This window comes from Mesoplodon mirus, assembly GCF_964341445.2.
Source record: "Mesoplodon mirus genome assembly, chromosome: 10".
In the NCBI taxonomy this organism is placed as follows: domain Eukaryota; kingdom Metazoa; phylum Chordata; class Mammalia; order Artiodactyla; family Ziphiidae; genus Mesoplodon; species Mesoplodon mirus.
This window is the reverse complement of record NC_138986.1, coordinates 12876990-12890426: the sequence shown is the minus strand read 5'-3', so window position 1 is coordinate 12890426 and position 13437 is coordinate 12876990. Positions and strand designations below refer to the sequence as shown.

At 38.0% G+C, this 13437-nt stretch overlaps 1 protein-coding gene across 1 annotated transcript in view; it reads left to right on the top strand.

Annotated features, from left to right (window-relative positions):
- OPRM1 (opioid receptor mu 1) overlaps window positions 1-13437 on the top strand; it is a gene marked incomplete at both ends in the record, with an annotated part of 169552 nt that overhangs the window by 63140 nt on the left and 92975 nt on the right. The window lies entirely within an intron of this gene.

Genomic DNA, 13437 nt, shown 5'->3' with positions numbered 1-13437 from the left:
CTGATTACATGATTCCTTTTTCACTTTTATTATGAAATCCTTCCTTCTCCAAGAATGCACTAAATCTTATCATAACCATTTCACATACCAATTTCAGTAGGAAATTGGGAGATTGATTTGGTTAGTTTTCTTATTGATCCTGAAGATCTTTGAAGCAATTTTGCTAGTTGCTTTCTAACTGGCTGGTTTCTCACTTAGAGACACGTGAACACTGAGCAATTAAAGACACCATGAGAAAAAAAGTCTCCCTTATACTTCCCGCAGAGCTGAGGGAGAAGAGAGGGGAATGCCTGTAACCACCATGCTATCTCTGACATAAATTGGAAAACCAGAATTGTTTCCTCTAGCTCTGTTTTTGCATAGCACACAGATATCTTTGTAAATAATAGGAAATTAATGTTAGGTTGGATCTATAAACTAAGTCAATTTGACTCTGTTATGTTAAAAGAGCATAGTTTCAGCCTGTATCCATATTTTAAAGTATTTGAAATCTAAGAAGTTCATGCCAACATGATATAATATTGGAGACGTCCACGTACAAATATTATTTGAATTTGAGTGCCCCTGTTTGAGAAAACGCCTACTGGAAAAACTAAAACATCAATCATACTTTTAGATTGTATTTTATTTCTTGTAAGAATATCCACATACATTTGAAAGATAATTTTATGTATATTCTCAAATATATTTATTTAGTTCTTGGCCTGATAACATGTGACTCCCTAACTGTTAGGAATAGCTCTGTAGCCTCTTGAGGATCAGAGAACCCTGTGATTTTTTAAATGGCTAGTTTGGATGAATTTCTGTTATCAGTCAGGTACTTTACATTATACAGTATAACTACAGTATAACCTTTAAAATAACTATCATTGGTACACACACACCAACACACACCCCATAGCAAAATGAAGCCTTGGAAATTATATGGTAATTGTAATCAAAATAGAAAGCAATCAATAAAATGAAATTTATTGATAACGTAACTCCTTATTTGAAAGTCTAGATTCAATAAATTACTTGTAAACTAAAAATGAAAATTAGAAAATGCTTTCAACTACACATTCTCTATTTAAATCTTAATTTGAACTTTAAATGATGCTATGGTCTCCACCCAAACCATCAATTTCAATGAAAAGTTTGAATGGTCATAAATTCTGAATCCATAAAATTCAATGCTACTGTTTATAATTTAATATTCCCACCATAAAAAATTTCTGCTCTATGAATATCAGAATATAAATTCCCATTAATTTAATGAGAAACAAATTAGGAATATTGGCATATATATTTTCCATTATATGTCCCATTAAATGTGAATATATATATATATCTCATATAAGTGGAATATATAAAGGGAATATATATATTTATATAAACTTACCTATATATTTATATTGGCATGTAAATTCCCATTAGTTTAATGGGAATTAAAGAAGAAATGCCAGTTTCCACTAACTCATCCTTCCCTTTGTAAAACATTTTCTGAACTTTTCATCTACTGATGTAATTCTGGAAACTTAAAATAACAAGTTTCTTGTTTTCATTTTGTTCTGTTAAATGAAAAAAAGAAACCACTTTGCAAGTGGCGCTTTAAAAGAAAAAAGAAATTGAAAAATCTGCTCCATCAAATGGAGAAAAAAGACAAGTTTTAAAAAAGTGTGAATTAATATTAGGTGCTCTGTCACTTGTTATTAAATTTTTTGTAACATTATTGACACATTTTTGCTTTCTAAAGGTAATTTCCATTAGAAAAGAGAAGATGTGCTGTATGTTTTCAATTACATTTGAAATTCAGGTAACTAAAAACATTTAGTTTATAAAGATAACCATAATGTTTCTGTGGGAAAAATATCATAAAGGAATATGTTTCATTAAATGAGATTCTCTGTAGTTGACTTAGTTCAAATATTTTTAAACAAGTCCTTGCCCACAAACTGCTTTTCTCCCCAGCAATAGAAATGGTAGCAGAATTTTTACTTCCTGTTTCTATAGCTTAAAGTCAAACCTAACATAAGCAATCAACTCAATGCATGGATCTCATTCAAGTGGCTCCCATCCAGGGTCTGAGAGAAGAACAGAACTGATCATTTTCCTTGAAAGTATTGGGAGTAAAAGGAAAGAAACAGATCTGCTGTTCTGCCTATGGATTCAGCTCTCCTGCAGCAATTAATTATCTAAAGAGCAAGTAGAAGAAATGCCAACTAGTAACATAAAAAGATGGCCTAGAATAGTTCATCTTTTGAAACATACTATGAAATCCATAAATTTAACAATGAATACAACATGCTTCCTGTATTTATTTTTCAGATCTTCCTCCCATATCTGTCTTCACCACAATAAGACAAAAGTATTGCCTGGTATCTGTACTTCATGTATGTGCCCCTGCCAGGAAAATAGAGACATATGAATATATTGTTGGTTACCATAACACACAAAGAGAACATTTAAAAAATATACAGCATTCTTTTCATTTTGATGGTCTGGTAGTTTTTCTTTAGCTTTTTGTTTATGTTTTGGTTTTAATTACTGTGTTAGTCCCATCAGAATGTCCTTTTCACTGTTGAAAAACAAATATTTTCACTTGCAGTAAAGACCAAGCTATCATTTAATGCACATTTCTGAGTAGGATAGGATGATCAGCTGTAGTTTTCAAAAGAATGAGCTGTCAAACCACAATGGTCTCATATGCAGATCAAAATGTTGACCCGTACATCAAACAGTGAGCATATCGCTAAATTAATTTTACATTATTCCTATCTGACAGTTTAAGATAGTTGTGTGTAAAAACATAAACTTTTGCAATGTATTACTCTTGTGATGGAATATATATACATTTTGGTCTATATTGTGATTTTTTTGCATGTAATGTACGATGATATATATGACCAATAAAGAAAACCTGATAATAATAGAAATCTAGAATTTCCTCTTGTCTTTCTCATTCACACATAATAACTGACCTGTTTAAAAAGAATATTCTCCAGGTAAATGTTCCAATGTATGTAAAGAGCCTAAGAATCAGACTAACAGATGACTTTGATACTGAATAAGCACTTAGAAATGAATGAAAGAAGTGGGCTTTTTCTCTTCGTGAATTACTTCTATTTTTAGAACTAAAGTGTCCCTAATCTTAACTTCATGACTCCTTCAGCTAGAACTGCCAACCAAACTGTACAAAGAGAAAAAAAATCCTCTGCTGTAAAGTCCATAGTTGAAAATAAACATAGTTTCATTCACTTCTAGTCTATTTTGAAATGAATTCAATATCTTAAGCAATGAAATTCTTTACAAGAAACAAGAAGTTCAACAGGGTGAAATTTAAAGCATACTTTAATTTGTTAGGTATGATTTTTTGAATGTAGAAGCAATCTTGACATGAAAACACTTTATGGTAAGAAAAAACTATTTCAAAATAATATTGGATCACTCCAGATTATATATTGAAAAAGAGTTGTAAACCTGAACATTTTGAAAAGAAAAACCTATGTCCAAATCCCAATATGTGCAAACATCTTCTCTGCATAGCAGGACCAGATGCAACTTCTTCATTCACAACTCTGTTCTCTGCTGAACACCTCTGAATGGTGTTCTATTACCTAACAATTAAAGTCCAATCCCTTTTCATGACATCCAAGGGACTTCATACTTTGTGTGAGTATACCACAATTTATTCATCCATTCACTTATTGATGGACAGTCAGGTTGTTTCCAGTCTGAGACTATCATAAACAATACTAGTATATATATATATATCTTCTGGTACACATATATCAATATATGCATTTCTCCTGGGTACGTACCTGGGGATGGAATTATTTGGTAAATGAATACCAAATGGTTTTCTCAGGCGACTTCACAAATTTACTCTCCCTTGAGCAGTGTGTTCCAGAGAGAGAGTTCCAGTGCTACACAACCTTGCCAATGTTTCATTTTGTCAGTTTTTAACAAATTAATTTATTTATTTATTTATTTATTTATATGTATTAAATTAAGAAGGCACAGTAGGCACAGTATTCATTGTTGTTTCCATATGGACATCCAACTGGTCCACCACCACTGACTGAAAAGACTATTTCCCCTCTGCACTGCAGCATACCTATGCTGTAATTCAGGTAACCTTATATGTGTGGGTCTGTTTATGTTTACTCTGGGCCATTGGTCTATTTTAGATACCATAACTTTACAATGATTCTTGATTATCTAATAGCATATGGCCTCCTTTGTTCTTCATCCTCAAGATTGACTTCGCTCTTCTTGGCCCTTTAAGTTCCCATACAAATTTTTGAGACAGCTTGTTGATTTATACAGAAAAGGCCAAAGGCATTTTGATTAATATAAAGTGTTGCCTGCTGGAAATGGCTTATGACTGGGGCATAGGGTTTGAGAGCTGAATGATGGAAGAAGCTTTAACTTTGGCTAAAGCCAAATTTTAAAGGACTTGGATGTTATTTAAGAAGTGTATACTTTAGGGCTTCCCTGGTGGCGCAGTGGTTGAGAGTCCGCCTGCCGATGCAGGGGACACAGGTTCGTGCCCCGGTCCGGGAAGATCCCACATGCCATGGAGCGGCTGGGCCCGTGAGCCATGGCCGCTGAGCCTGCGTGTCCGGAGCCTGTGCTCTGCAACAGGAGAGGCCACAGCAGTGAGAGGCCTGCGTACTGCAAAAAAAAAAAAAAGAGAAAGAAATGTATACTTTATTAAGTCAGATGATTAGATTGGCATTTTTGAAAGATCACCAGGAAGCAGCATCCATACCCAACTCCATCCACCGAAATTCCCAGACACCTACCTTAAAAGTAGGGATATGTTCATACCCAGGTGCTGAGAAATGAGTTATTCCTTCAGGAACCCGAAAGCAGAGAAGTTGTTTCATGCCTAGTGGTGGCGGGGGAATGTCGTCCCCTTTTAGAGTGAACACTGCCAGCAACGTGCTCCTTTCCAGTGCACCAACATTCAGTCCAAAGTTTGGTCTGAGAGGCTACTGAGAGGCAGGCTACCCTCTCTGAACCACTTGATATCTGCAGGGAAGACATGGAGTTCTCTGGGATGTAGAACTGATGAGAGCAGATACAATGGCTCTGGTACTTCAGCTGTGCCCAAATTACCCATCCTCTTCTCCACTCATCCCTTCCCCTTCATCTAACCCCCAGACTGAGGCAGGGAACATTCTCAGCACTAAAAGGGCTGGATATAATACATCCAGAAGTCACATTGTGTGCAATGAAATGCACACAAAACAGCAACTCGTTAAAACATATTCAACCATGACTCAGGTTTCTTCCCCTCCAACTTCTGACCCAGATAGCAGGAGCAGTCAGGCAGTCCTACAAAAGTACAGACAGCTCTCTTCCAGAAACTGCCTGGCTGAGCAGCTCATTTAAAAATTCATATGCATTTTTAGGACAAGAGTCAAAGGAAAATACTCTTTGAGAAGAGGAAATGGGAATAGTAACTAAACCACTTATCACAAATAGATGGCAGGAACTATCTATCTAAATTAAATTTCAGGTTGAAAAGAGAAGACCTCTGAGCTCTTCTTTATTTCCCATCCATCCCCTACGGGATCATGGGACTTCCAGGGGCAGTTTGATGGCAGACTGAACCTTAGATCATTTCTTTAGGTCAAATCTGTACTCCACCTCTTGACAAAGCTTTGTTCACTGTGTGTATCATGGAATTGATTGTAGACATTTTTGCAAAACCAAAATAGACCATAATAACTAGAAGTCTATGAGAACAAATATTTTCCCTTATCAAGTCTGTGTATCCATCCTAAGGGATATTGATAGCCTGAATCTTTGTCCGGATCTAAGGGAAACTTTAGTTCTCTTTTAATTTCTGTCTTCTCCCTTGACATCTGCAAATTTTCCACATCAGAGCAGTTACCTGATGCATTTAATCCACCTCCATTTCCGTGTGTAGGACCGACAGACACACAGACGGACACCCAAGGGCCACTTGTAACCCTGATGTAAAGAGCTGCCAGGCTCGCAGAGCTGCACTTACCCATTCCTCTTTCTTGCTACTTTTTGTTGTTCGTTTCTTTGTGTTGCCTTTGTCCCTGGCATAATTTTCCACTCTAAGTCAAACAAGTCTCCTATGTATTGTGTATGTTTAAAACGACAGAACTATTGCTTCTTCATTTGGAAAGACAAAAAGATTCAATCTTTTATCACACACCCTTTTCAAACAAACGTCACAGATCTCTCCGTGGCACGATCGCTGTTTTGGGTACCATCACCAGCTCTGGGCGTCGTCCGACCAGCCGGCAGCCCAGTGATGCTGCGGTTCGCCCCGCTCACGGCAGTAGCAGCGACTGGGACGGAGCAGAAGCTGCCTGTTAAACGCCAGGGTCTTGGAAGCAGGCGCCCTCCGTCCGGGTAAGCATTGGAAACACCCAGCTTTGCAACAGGAAACGCTCCTCAACCTTTTAGAACTGAGTCCGTTACTAAGGCTGACTTCTCTCCTACAACAAATAAAAGCGAGAGGAAAGGAAACAAAGGTGAGAGAAGGAGGAGTAGGAAGCCCGCACGGCCTCAGCCCACGTTCCTCCGGAAGAAAGCCACCCACCTTTCCAGAGGGTTCTGCGGGTCAGAGCTGAGCAGCATGCAAACAGAAAGAGGGCTTTTGGCCTTATTGTGAATTTTTAAATGTCATTGTCATAACATTATTAATTTATGGGTAGTTATTTTCGTATTTAAGTTTTTGTTTAAAGAGAGGAAAAACCCCTGTGTTTTCCTAGTGGAATGAGACGGCTCAGAATGGTAGATTTAGGCCATTTTAAAACATTTATTAGTTCCCTAAAGACCAAATATGATAAATCTGTTCTAAGTATTGTGTGTCAGTCCACGGTATGGAGCTGTCACAATGTTATTGCAGATAATGCATATTAAAAATTATGAAATTTAAATAAATAAATAAATTCTGTCTTCTCCCTAGTGACAGGCTCCATGGTGGCATATGAAAGGCTTGGACCAGCCACAGTGCCCAATGTTTCTGAGCTCCCTGGGCCTCGTATCCGGGCCTCCAGTGCCTCTCAGCTTTGGCAGGGACACACGGATGCTCCAAGACAATGAAGGCAGTGATTGGAGCTCCATTCAAACTCTTCCTATTGCAGCCTGATACCGGAGCAGTGCCAAGCCTCCCCACTGAATCTAGACATGCCCTTTCTTAGAGGAAAATCAAAGCAGGTGTATTAAAAACACCAGGATAGAGGGAAAATTGAAAGAATTTGATATTTAATATTCCCTAGGGAAGAACCAATATCATCATAATAGAAAATTTCAAGCTCACTGGACTTTCTTTGTTTTTTTTAACATCTTTTTTGGAGTATAATTGCTTTACAATGGTGTGTTAGTTTCTGCTTTATAACAAAGTGAATCAGTTATACATATACATATGTTCCCATATCCCTTCCCTCTTGCGTCTCCCTCCCTCCCACCCTCCCTATCCCACCCCTCTAGGTGGTCACAAAGCACTGAGCTGATCTCCCTGTGCTATGCGGCTGCTTCCCACTAGCTATCTATTTTACATTAGGTAGTGTATATATTGAACTTTCTTTTTTTTAGTGTTGAGTATTTTCACTATTTTAATTTACATATGGAAGGTGGGGAACCACTGTCTTTTGCGTGTTTAGAACCTATAAAGACATAATTCAGTTCTGCCATGCAGAAAGCCTGAGACATTACACCTAGAGAGACCTGGCTGGTCACATGGGAGTGACTGAATGGGACCTGGTTATCATAAAAGAGTGAGAAGCCATATCAAAGGGATCCTATGCACAATCTTACCTGTGTCACGACTTGTCACCAGGGCTGTTTTCCTGGGATGCTGCTTCTCCATCTCTCTGTCACCACTCCCCCCTGCCTTCCCCATTCCTGACTGCACCAGAGTTCCATTCTGAGGCTCAATGTTTAATGTGAAAAATACTCTGCCCAAGGTAGGAGGACAGAAGTAGAAATGAGAGAAACCTCTATGGGAATTTATGACATTCAGTTATCCTTGACTCTTCTAGTAAAACCGTGGTATCAGATTTCAGCTGAATAATGTAGAAAGAGATGCTAGATATATAGCCAAGTGATTCTGCAGACTAAGCTCATCTAAATCTCTCATGCTGACCTTTTGCTCCCTCTTTAGAATGGCTAGGGGACCTCATGTCCCACCCACACCTTCAGCCACTCAGCCCCTTTCCTGCATCTTCTTCCCCCACTGGCCCAGCATCCCCATAAACAGAGGCCAAGCCACATTCTGAAGTGTAGGCACAACACAAATGTACAGCTCCTTAGATTCCAATATGTGGGGGGAGTGCAATGAAAACCACTACTGCTTTTCAGGATCCACCCATGCAATGTGGATGGAGTGAGCTTTGAAGGGATTCCAACTTGTTCACTCCTGGTAGGAAGGCAAAAGAGTGAGGCAAGTAGAGTAGTAGGTAGCTGCCCACACCTACCTGCTGAAAAAAGTCCCCACGACTAGTTGGGAATATAAAAGGCACTCATTTTAAAACTCTTATAATGATCATAAAGACATAATATGGATATTGTGAACATTCATCAAGTGCAAACTACAGTTGTTCCATGAAGTGCTTTATAATTATTATTTCATTTAATCTTCACAACAACCTTCTCAGGCAATACCACTGGTATCCCATTTTGCAGATGTGGAAATCAAGACTGAGAGATTATATTCTCCTTAGTAAACCAGGGAGTGAATGATTTCAAAACTATGCTCTCAACTTTCACATTATACTACTTCTTTCAAAAATTATTTCCCAAGCATATAGGTAACATTCAAGTGAAATATAAATAAAAGCCCATGATTGGAAAAATAAAGCTAGAGGTGAGCTTATGGTAAAGAGAAGAATTACAGCTATTTACAGTGGTAAAAAGAATTAGATAAGAGTATATTTACTCTTTAAAAACATATCTGTTGCTGAATATGTTTATTTTCTGTGGCATGTCTTGTGCAAGATTAATGAATTATTTTATGGTTAAATAAAGAGATAAACCTTTATATATTCAGTTCTTTATGCCAATAATTTTATTTTCTAATGTTAGAAATACTTTTTTCTGTAATTTGGACAGACTAATTTAAACAGACATTAATTAGCAAGCGCTCTATAGCTGGAGTATTGGGGGTTATTGGATATTCAAAACAGAAGATTCTGGTCTGTTTACAGTCTTACTACAGTTATCTTACAAATCCAAATGGGAGTATATGGTCTTTATACATACAACACAGAATGGTACAGATTTAGTCATAAACCAAATAATATAATACATGTGTTAAGTGCCATGAGAGGTCAAAGAAAGAAAAACCATTTCAGCCAAGTTAGCCTGGAAAAGTAAGTAGGAAAATGTAGGTAAGATAAAGCAAATAAGTATGATATGGAGATCAATGGATAGGATAATGTATGACATTGGAGGCAGAGGGATTCGCAGGAGCCAGGTGCAAAAGAAGAAATGACTCTTGTTAAAAACAAGGCAGGGGCTTCCCTGGTGGCACAGTGGTTGAGAGTCCGCCTGCCGACGCAGGGGACACAGGTTCGTGTCCCGGTCCAGGAAGATCCCACATGCCACGGAGCGGCTGGACCCGTGAGCCATGGCCGCTAAGCCTGCACGTCCGGAGCCTGTGCTTCGCAATGGGAGAGGCCACAACAGTGAGAGGCCCGCATACCGCAAAAAAAAAAAAAAAACAAGGCAAAAGGCTCAAAATGGAGTCGCTTGTGCTAGGCCACATATCACCAAACCAAGACTTAAATACAGATTCTGCTCTCCCAGAAATGGAATCTTAAACTAGTCACTTAGGAATCACCTGATCAGCGTTAATAGGTAATCTCCCTGACAAATCCCCACTCTCCCCTGTAAGGAAAGTAACCTTGCAGTAACCAACCCGCTTTTCTGCCTAGTACAACTTCCTTGTCCTGCCTGCCTCTGCCTACAACATCTCTTGCCTTGTATAGCTCTTTGGAGCTCCTCTCTATATGCTAGGTTGGATGCTGCCCGACTCATGAATAAAGCCATTAAGATCTTTGAAATGTATTCAGCTGAATTTTGGTTTTTTTTTTTTTTTTTTTTTTTTTTTGCTTTATAACAAATTTAATCAGTTATACATATACATATGTTTCCATATCCCCTCCCTTTTGCGTCTCCCTCCCACCCTCCCTATCCCACCCCTCCAGGCAGTCACAAAGTATCGAGCTGATCTCCCTGTGCTATGCGGCTGCTTCCCACTAGCTATCTACCTCACGTTTGGTAGTGTATATATGTCCATGCCGCTCTTTCACTTTGTCACAGCTTACCCTTCCCCCTCCCCATATCCTCAAGTCCATTCTCTAGTAGGTCTGTGTCTTTATTCCTGTCTTACCCCTATGTTCTTCGTGACATTTTTTTTTCTTAAATTCCATATATATGTGTTAGCATACAGTATTTGTCTTTCTCTTTCTGACTTACTTCACTCTGTATGACAGACTCTAGGTCTATCCACCTCATTACAAATAGCTCAATTTCATTTCTTTTTATGGCTGAGTAATATTCCATTGTATATATGTGCCACATCTTCTTTATCCATTCATCCGATGATGGACACTTAGGTTGTTTCCATCTCCGGGCTATTGTAAATAGGGCTGCTATGAACATTTTGGTACATGTCTCTTTTTGAATTATGGTTTCCTCAGGGTATATGCCCAGTAGTGGGATTGCTGGGTCATATGGTAGTTCTATTTTGTAGTTTTTTAAGGAACCTCCATACCGTTCTCCATAGCGGCTGTACCAATTCACATTCCCACCAGCAGTGCAAGAGTGTTCCCTTTTTTCCACACCCTCTCCAGCATTTATTGTTTCTAGATTTTTTGATGATGGCCATTCTGACTGGTGTGAGATGATATCTCATGGTAGTTTTGATTTGCATTTCTCTAATGAGTAAAGATGTTGAGCATCCTTTCATGTGTTTGTTGGCAGTCTGTATATCTTCTGTGGAGAAATGTCTATTTAGGTCTTCTGCCCATTTTTGGATTGGGTTGTTTGTTTTTTTGTTATTGAGCTGCATGAGCTGCTTATAAATTTTGGAGATTAATCCTTTGTCAGTTGCTTCATTTGCAAATATTTTCTCCCATTCTGAGGGTTGTCTTTTGGTCTTGTTTATGGTTTCCTTTGCTGTGCAAAAGCTTTGAAGTTTCATTAGGTCCCATGTGTTTATTTTTGTCTTTATTTCCATTTCTCTAGGAGGTGGGTCAAAAAGGATCTTGCTGTGATTTATGTCATAGAGTGTTCTGCCTATGTTTTCCTCTAAGAGTTTGATAGTGTCTGGCCTTACATTTAGGTCTTTAATCCATTTTGAGCTTATTTTTGTGTATGGTGTTAGGGAGTGATCTAATCTCATACTTTTACATGTCCCTATCCAGTTTTCCCAGCACCACTTATTGAAGAGACTGTCCTTTCTCCACTGTACATTCCTGCCTCCTTTATCAAAGATAAGGTGACCATATGTCCGTGGGTTTAACTCTGGGCTTTCTATCCTGTTCCATTGATCTATCTTTCTGTTTTTGTGCCAGTACCATACTGTCTTGATTACTGTAGCTTTGTAGTATAGTCTGAAGTCAGGGAGCCTGATTCCTCCAGCTCCATTTTTCGTTCTCAAGATTGCTTTGGCTATTCGGGGTCTTTTGTGTTTCCATACAAATTGTGAAAGTTTTTGTTCTAGTTCTGTGAAAAATGCCAGTGGTAGTTTGATAGGGATTGCATTGAATCTGTAGATTGCTTTGGGTAGTAGAGTCATTTTCACAATGTTGATTCTTCCAATCCAAGAACATGGTACATCTCTCCATCTATTTGTATCATCTTTAATTTCTTTCATCAGTGTCTTATAATTTTCTGCATACAGGTCTTTTGTCTCCTTAGGTAGGTTTATTCCTAGATATTTTATTCTTTTTGTTGCAATGGTAAATGGGAGTGTTTCCTTGATTTCACTTTCAGATTTTTCATCATCAGTATATAGGAATGCCAGAGATTTCTGTGCATTAATTTTGTATCCTGCAACTTTACCAAATTCATTGATTAACTCTAGTAGTTTTCTGGTAGCATCTTTAGGATTCTCTATGTATAGTATCATGTCATCTGCAAATAGTGACAGTTTTACTTCTTCTTTTCCAATTTGGATTCCTTTTATTTCCTTTTCTTCTCTGATTGCTGTGGCTAAAACTTCCAAAACTAGGTTGAATAAGAGTGGTGAGAGTGGGCAACCTTGTCTTCTTCCTGATCTTAGTGGAAATGGTTTCAGTTTTTCACCATTGAGGACGATGCTGGCTGTGGGTTTGTCATATATGGCCTTTATTATGTTGAGGAAAGTTCCCTCTATGCCTACTTTCTGCAGGGTTTTTATCATAAATGGGTGTTGAATTTTGTCGAAAGCTTTCTCTGCATCTATTGAGATGATCATATGGTTTTTCTCCTTCAATTTGTTAATATGGTGTATCACGCTGATTGATTTGCGTATATTGAAGAATCCTTGCATTCCTGGAATAAACCCCACTTGATCATGGTGTATGATCCTTTTAATGTGCTGTTGGATTCTGTTTGCTAGTATTTTGTTGAGGATTTTTGCATCTATGTTCATCAGTGATATTGGCCTGTAGTTTTCTTTCTTTGTGACATCCTTGTCTGGTTTTGGTATCAAGGTGATGGTGGCCTCGTAGAATGAATTTGGGAGTGTTCCTCCCTCTGCTATATTTTGGAAGAGTTTCAGAAGGATGGGTGTTAGCTCTTCTCTAAATGCTTGATAGAATTCGCCTGTGAAGCCATCTGGTCCTGGGCTTTTGTTTGTTGGAAGATTTTTTATCACAGTTTCAATTTCAGTGCTTGTGATTGGTCTGTTCATATTTTCTATTTCTTCCTGATTCAGTCTTGGCAGGTTGTGCATTTCTAAGAATTTGTCCATTTCTTCCAGGTTGTCCATTTTATTGGCATAGAGTTGCTTATAGTAATCTCTTATGATCTTTTGTATTTCTGCAGTGTCAGTTGTTACTTCTCCTTTTTCATTTCTAATTCTATTGATTTGAGTCTTCTCCCTTTTTTTCTTGATGAGTCTGGCTAATGGTTTATCAATTTTGTTTATCTTCTCAAAGAACCAGCTTTTAGTTTTATTGATCTTTGCTATCGTTTCCTTCATTTCTTTTTCATTTATTTCTGATCTGATTTTTATGATTTCTTTCCTTCTGCTAACTTTGGGAGGTTTTTGTTCTTCTTTCTCTAATTGCTTTAGGTGCAAGGTTAGGTTGTTTATTCGAGATGTTTCCTGTTTCTTAAGGTGGGATTGTATTGCTATAAACTTCCCTCTTAGAACTGCTTTTGCTGCATCCCATAGGTTTTGGGTCGTCGTGTCTCCATTGTCATTTGTTTCTAGGTATTTTTTAATTTCCTCTTTGATTTCTTCAGTGATCACTT